Below are 6,403 nucleotides of genomic sequence, written 5' to 3' on the forward strand. Positions count from 1 at the left end.
GTTAGGCCAGCGCCGCGGCTTACTAGGCTAATCCTCCGCCTAGCAGCGCCAGCACACTGGGTTCTAGTCCCGGTCGGGGCGCCGGATTCTGTCCAGGTTGCCCCTCTTCCAGGTCAGCTCTCTGCTGTGGCGAGGGAGTGCAGTGGAGGATGGCCCAGGTGCTTGGGCCCTGCACCCCATGGGAGACCAGGAAAAGCACCTGGCTCCTGGCTCCTGCTATCGGATCAGCATGGTGTGCCGGCCGCAGCGCGCCGGCCGTGGCGGCCATTGGAGGGTGAACCAATGGCAAAGGAAGACCTTTCTCTCTGTCTCTCTCTCTCACTGTCCACTCTGCCTGTCAAAAAAAAAAAAAAGAATGAGATTGTTCTGTCATTATGTAACGTGAGTCAGCCTGTAGCATAATGTGCTAACAGAAATATCCAGGTAGATGTGGACATATAGTATGTGACATTAGTTATATATGCAGCCCACAAGCTTGAACTCACAGAGGTAGGCAGTGCAATGGTGATCACTGTCTACCATGACCCAAGTGTTTGTCCCCTTCCAACGCTGCGGGAAACTGAGGGAAGTTCCAGGCTCCTGACTTTAGGCTGAGCCATCCCAGCATTTGCAGCCATTCACCAAGTGAACCAGTGGAAGGAATTCTCCCTCCATCTGTTGGTCCCTTCCTCTCTTGCTATAACACTGTCATTCACATTTTTTTGTAGGGTCAGCAGCAACACGGAAAGCCCAAAACCATTTGTGGAGGCACAGTGATTTCCTTCTTAACTGAATTGCCTGGGCTCTGGGTCTTGGGAGCCTGATGGGAGGATGAGGACCAGTATAATGGAAACAGAAAGGGAAATGTTCCCTAAAGAATAAGGGCAGAAGAGGTGTCTGGCTAGTGTTCACTTGGATTCTGAACTTAGGTGAAGTCCATGGGCCAGAAAGCCATGCCTACTGGGATAGAGTGTGCATGAATATAACTGTGTTTTGAGAATACAGGCTTTATATGGAGACACATCTCAAAGCATCCATGACAAAAGACTATAAATGGTTTCTAATATGAAGAGGCCTCCATTCCTTTCTGATGTCAGGCCAGGTTGTGGCATTCAAGCCCCAGCACCTATGGGTGTCTCCTGGGCCTTGATCATTTTCCTTCTATTTAGTAGGGGTTTCTGTGCCAACCGTGTCCAGCTAGGTGCCTATTGGTACCAGGGAGTCTTTCTAACCCAGCGCAGTGTAAATCCAACATCTGTTTGAATTTTGACTGAAGCAGCTTCTGCTTCTCACACAGTCTCCTTCACAGACTGCATGAGGCTCTGAGCATTGTGAACCAGCATGTCTGTGGCCTGCTCAGACTCCTTGTCGCTGATGGGAGTCCGGCCCAGCATGGTAGCCTTCACTGTGGACAGGATTTTGAGCTGGGTGCTTATAGTTGGGATTCGTTCACACACCTGTAAGAGGTTGGTTCTAATCCGCTTATCTGTGCACCGCTTGGCAACCTCCTTGGCCAACCGAGTCACCTCATCCGAGGCCTTGGCGATGTCCTTGGCATACTGAATGAGTGCCCGCTTGGTACCACTGCCTCCTCTCACAAGCCGAGACATCTCAGCCATCAGCAGAGCTATGCGTTTGGCTGCTGCAATGATGTCATTGCCCTTGTTGGACCATTTGCGAGCTTCATCATGGAGCTGCCTGGCAGCCATCATCATTGGCTGTTTAATCACCTCCCCGGCTTTCTGTGACGGCTAAAATGAAATAGATACTTAAAATAACTTGAAGATTAATTATACATATGATTAGGAGCCTATTTCCTAATGTTGAAAGATCTCAAGCAACTGAATCCCAAGGGAAGCAATCAATTCCTTAAATGCAGTGATGATAAGGTGGAGACAGGAGCAGCACTGGAGTGAGCCTGAGGGATTCCTGCCTCCCGTGTCAGGATGCTGAGTGCTGTGTCCTAGTTTGGTTCCAGTTTCAGAGTCCTGTCTAAGCCCCTTTGCGATCAGTAGGTGAAGTTCCAAGTAGTCCCACGTGGGAGCCTGGACAGAATTCCAAGCACCTGGCTGTCATCTGACCTAGCTGAAGCTTTTGTAGCCATCTGGGAAGTGACCCAGGAGTTAGAAGATCACTGTCAGTCTCAGTCTCTTTGTGGTTTTGGACAAATACATACAGACAAATTTTTAAATAAAATGATAAATTTTTTTGACAGGCAGAGTAGACAGTGAGAGAGAGAGAAACAAACAGAGAGAGATGTCTTCCTTTACCATTGGTTCACCCTCCAATGTCCGCTGAAGCTGGCGCACCACACTGATCCAAAGGCAGGACCCAGGCACTTCTCCTGGTCTCCCATGTGGGCACAGGGCCATCCTCCACTGCACTCCCTGGCCACAGCAGAGAGCTGGCCTGGAATAGGGGCAACCGGGACAGAATCTAGTGCCCCAGCCGGGACTAGAACACAGGGTGCAGGCACCGCAGGTGGAGGATTAGCCTAATGAGCCGTGGAGCTGGCCAATAAAATGATATATTTTAAAATTTATGTTACACCTATAAATTTTAAAAGAAAATATAAAGGCAAGCATATAAAATGCTACAAATCGGGGACCATCATGTATGTCCATGTTAGAAGCACAATGAGACATCACATCGCTCCTGTTAGAATGGCTATTACCAGACATACCAGAGCTGACATGTTTTATAGGTAGAGAGAGATGATAACCCTGGTACAAGTCTGTGTCAGGTTAATTAGTAAAACCATATGGAAAAGCATCCAAAACTAGAAATAGAATTATTACATGATGTTCAAGCACCATTGCATGGTACAATGAATATGAAATCCCAGGGAGGTGTCCACGGGATCTGCAGTCAGTGTGGCAAACACCTCTGCAGTTCCTTGTTGATTTAAAAGAGTTCACAAATATGATCCAGTGACATCTCATGGAAGCAAGAATGGAAAATGATAGAAATGGACAAAGTTACATTTTAATAGGAAGTTTAGAAGCAGTAGAGTAAGAAATTCTGTAATTTTGGACAACTTGGATGTTCCTGGAGAATAATGTGCCTAGGATAATATGTAAGTAAAAGTACACTCTGCTAACCATCCAGGCCAGGAAGACACATAATATGTGATGCTACCTACGTGGGAAAAAAAGCTGAAGGCACTGAGACAGGAAGTACAGTGGTGAAGACCAAAGTCTAAGCGAGGGAGGAACAGAGGTGATGGTGGAGCAAGGTCAGAGTTTCAGTCCTACAGGATCCACACACGAGGGATGTACTGCACAGCATGGTGACAGAGCTTAAGAGAATATTGTGAGTGGAAAATCCTAAAAGCAGGAGACAGCTGAACTCCACCAAAAACATGTGTTGAGCTATGAACGTGTCAGCAAGTCTGACTTCATAATTCCACTCAATATGCATTCATTTTGTCCACACATATCATTGTACCTCATAGAGCTATACTCAATTCTTATTTATGAAACATTTATGAAATTGAAATGGCAACGATGGCCAATCATGAAGATTCAGATTTCTGAATACTGGTGTTGTGTTTGCCAATGTTTTATGGAGATGATAAATGAAGGCAGTTGACTCAGGCTTGGCAGCTGGAACCCAGGAGGTTGGAACTGAATAATTATTCCGACCTTGGTGATGGGGCCTCATAACACATCCATCATCTACTGTCTTCCAGGGTGCATTGTCAGTTACAAGTGTTGGAAATGTGTAAATGGGCTCTGTCCAAGACTCTGATATGCAGCCTGTGTGTCTCCCATCTAAAACTGATCTAAGACTCCAAATGGATTGATGACGACAGTCAGCATAGACATGGAGTGAAGAGCAGGGACTCTGGACACATGGTCACTGGGACTGGCTCTTCCTGCAGCTGTGATTCAGCCTCAGGACACTGGGCATCATGTTGGAGACACAGACACAGCTCCCGGTGATGTGGACTGCAGCCCCAGAGTGCACAACCTCTGTGTGTCCCACTTTCTGCTCTCCCTGAACCACAGCAGGTGCAGGGGGTCCCATGACACTGGAGCAGAACCAGATCAGCTGGAAGGGCACACCCAACACTTTCCATTCAGTGATGACCTTGACTGCGATGTCCAGTGTATTTCCCTCCTGAGATCAGGCAGGGAGCCCCCCAGGAGGGTCCCAGGACCTAGAGGATGAGGAAGTCCCTGTAGGCTTCCCAGGTGCCTGCAGAAGCTCAGCCTGAGATACAGCTGAGCTGCAAGTGCATTCCTGAGTGCTGTGACGTTCACACAGGGACCACAGAATGTTCCAGGATTAAAGGGAAATAGAAATCGAGCATAAAGTCTATCGAAAGTTTGTGTGGATCACCCACATGTGAAGTCAAAGGTTGGTTCAGTTCAGCACACTTGCTCCTTTTGACAGGCTAGAAATACTTAAATAGCTGATTTATAAAGACCAAGAACCCTGCCTCAGCTGACCTGGTCGAAAGGGAAAACTAAAATTGTCCTAAAGTCGGCAGTGCCCTGAGAGTATTGTCCTGACTCAGAGTGGACAACACTCACGTTGTACCCTGATAGACCCACATCTCTGATCCTGGAGACCACTGAACCTGAATTGGTTCATATAGGACTTCTCCTGTCACATCAAACTTCTCTGTGTCAGGAATTCAGTAGCAGGGACAGAATCATAAAAGAAGAATTCTTCCCTCAAAACTGTTACAGGAGAGGAAACCCCATCCCTATAGGAAACCAGGGCTTCATCTCCCTCTGCGCCTGTGCAGGAGCAGAATCTGCGCTCAGTGAGTCTTGTGCGCCCCCTGGTGGAGCCGCGCGTCCCTGCAGGGAGGCTTGTGTCTGGGCTCAGCCTGAGGGCCCCTCACTGTGTCTCTGGCCCAGAAATAGGTGGCTGTGTCTGAGGCTGTCAGACTGGTCATTTTCAGATCCACCGTGGTCGAGGTTCTGGAGATGGTGAATCGGCCATTCACCCAGCTCGTGTAGTATGCGCTACCACCAGTATTAATGAATCCGATGTATTCCAGCCCCTTTCCTGGAGCCTGGTGGACCCAGATCATTGCATAGCTACTGATGGAGAATCCAGAGACTCCCATGCGGGTGCAGGGCCCAAGCACTTGGGCCATCCTCCACTGCCCTCCTGGGCCACAGCAGAGAGCTGGACTGGAAGAGGAGCAACTGGGAGTAGAATCCGGCACTAATATGGGATGCCGGTGCTGCAGGTGGAGGATTAGCCAAGTGAGCCCTGGCTCGGGCCCTTAATTTATATTTTGAACATTTATTTATTTATTTGAAAGTCAAAGTTACACACACAGAGAGAAGGAGAGGTAGAGAGAGAGAAAGAGAGAGAGAGAGAGAGAGAGAGAGATGGAGAGAGAGATGGAGAGAGAGAGAGAGAGAGAGAGAGAGAGAGATAGAGAGAGAGATCACTTCCAATTAGTCAGAACAGCTAGAGCTTAGCGGCTTGGAAGCCAGGAGCCAGGAGCTTCTTCCAGATCCCCATGCGGGTACAAGGAACCAAGGACTTGGGCCGTCTTCTACCACTTCCCTGGCTGGATTGGAAGTAGAGCAGCTGGGACTTGAACCGTTGCACATGTGGGATGCCAGTACTGCAGATTTGGTCTGTAACATACTATGGCCCAGCACCGGCCCCACCTTTACTTTTTCACAAGCAGGAAGGAGGGCCTGAGGTGGAGAGGCTAGTTCTTGAGCCATCACTCCAACACAGTTTTGGGCTCCCAACAAGGGCTCAGCTCACTGCACAACAGTGCCTGCCCCTGTGTTGTGTCTGCACAAGCACAGAAATGTGATATTGGCATGAGGGATACCTCCCTTGAACACGTGCACAGTTACTGAAGGAATCACAGACAGGCTGTGCTGTGTCCAGGGGCTCTAGTCTGGTAGGAGGTACCTCCACACTCTACACCTCTGTTCCTCACACAGGATTTTCCACTCCACCTAACAGCTCCAGGAGCGATGTGAGCTCTGTACTGTCATTGGTTGTGGTTGTCCAGTTTTCCTAATGATTTTGTTAATCTGCTGTGAAAGGTTGAAATAGTGAGTTTTTCATGTATATGATGTTAAATTGTGACTGGGTAGGATTTATGTAAGAGCAGTCTTTGAAGATACTGGCACATGAATGTGTTTCTTCCAAATTTGAAGTCGAATGTCATTGAAATAACTTTTTTTAAAAAAGCAATTCATGGATTTTTAGGTTTTAGTGTGTGTGTGTGTTAAGAATTGAGTACACATCAAAACACCTGTGTGCTGGATATTAACACCAATGAAATATCAGTTATGGACCAAAAAGTGCCAGTCCGTGAACTCCCACCCCAAAAGTTCACCAATCTCATACTTTAGCTGGTGTGTGGCACATTGGGTTAAAGCCCTGGCCTGAAGCGCCGGCATCTCAAATGAGTGCCGGTCTAGTCCTAGCT

General features: G+C 48.0%; 1 pseudogene; it reads right to left on the reverse strand.

Moving 5' to 3' along the window:
- Positions 1 to 1,184: 1,184 nt before the first annotated feature.
- LOC138847296 (vinculin pseudogene) lies at positions 1,185 to 5,062 on the reverse strand (annotated as a pseudogene).
- Positions 5,063 to 6,403: the final 1,341 nt, after the last annotated feature.

Source organism: Oryctolagus cuniculus, chromosome 20, assembly GCF_051225735.1.
Source record: "Oryctolagus cuniculus isolate XC-2025 breed Fujian yellow rabbit chromosome 20, ASM5122573v1, whole genome shotgun sequence".
NCBI classification, from domain to species: Eukaryota; Metazoa; Chordata; class Mammalia; order Lagomorpha; family Leporidae; genus Oryctolagus; species Oryctolagus cuniculus.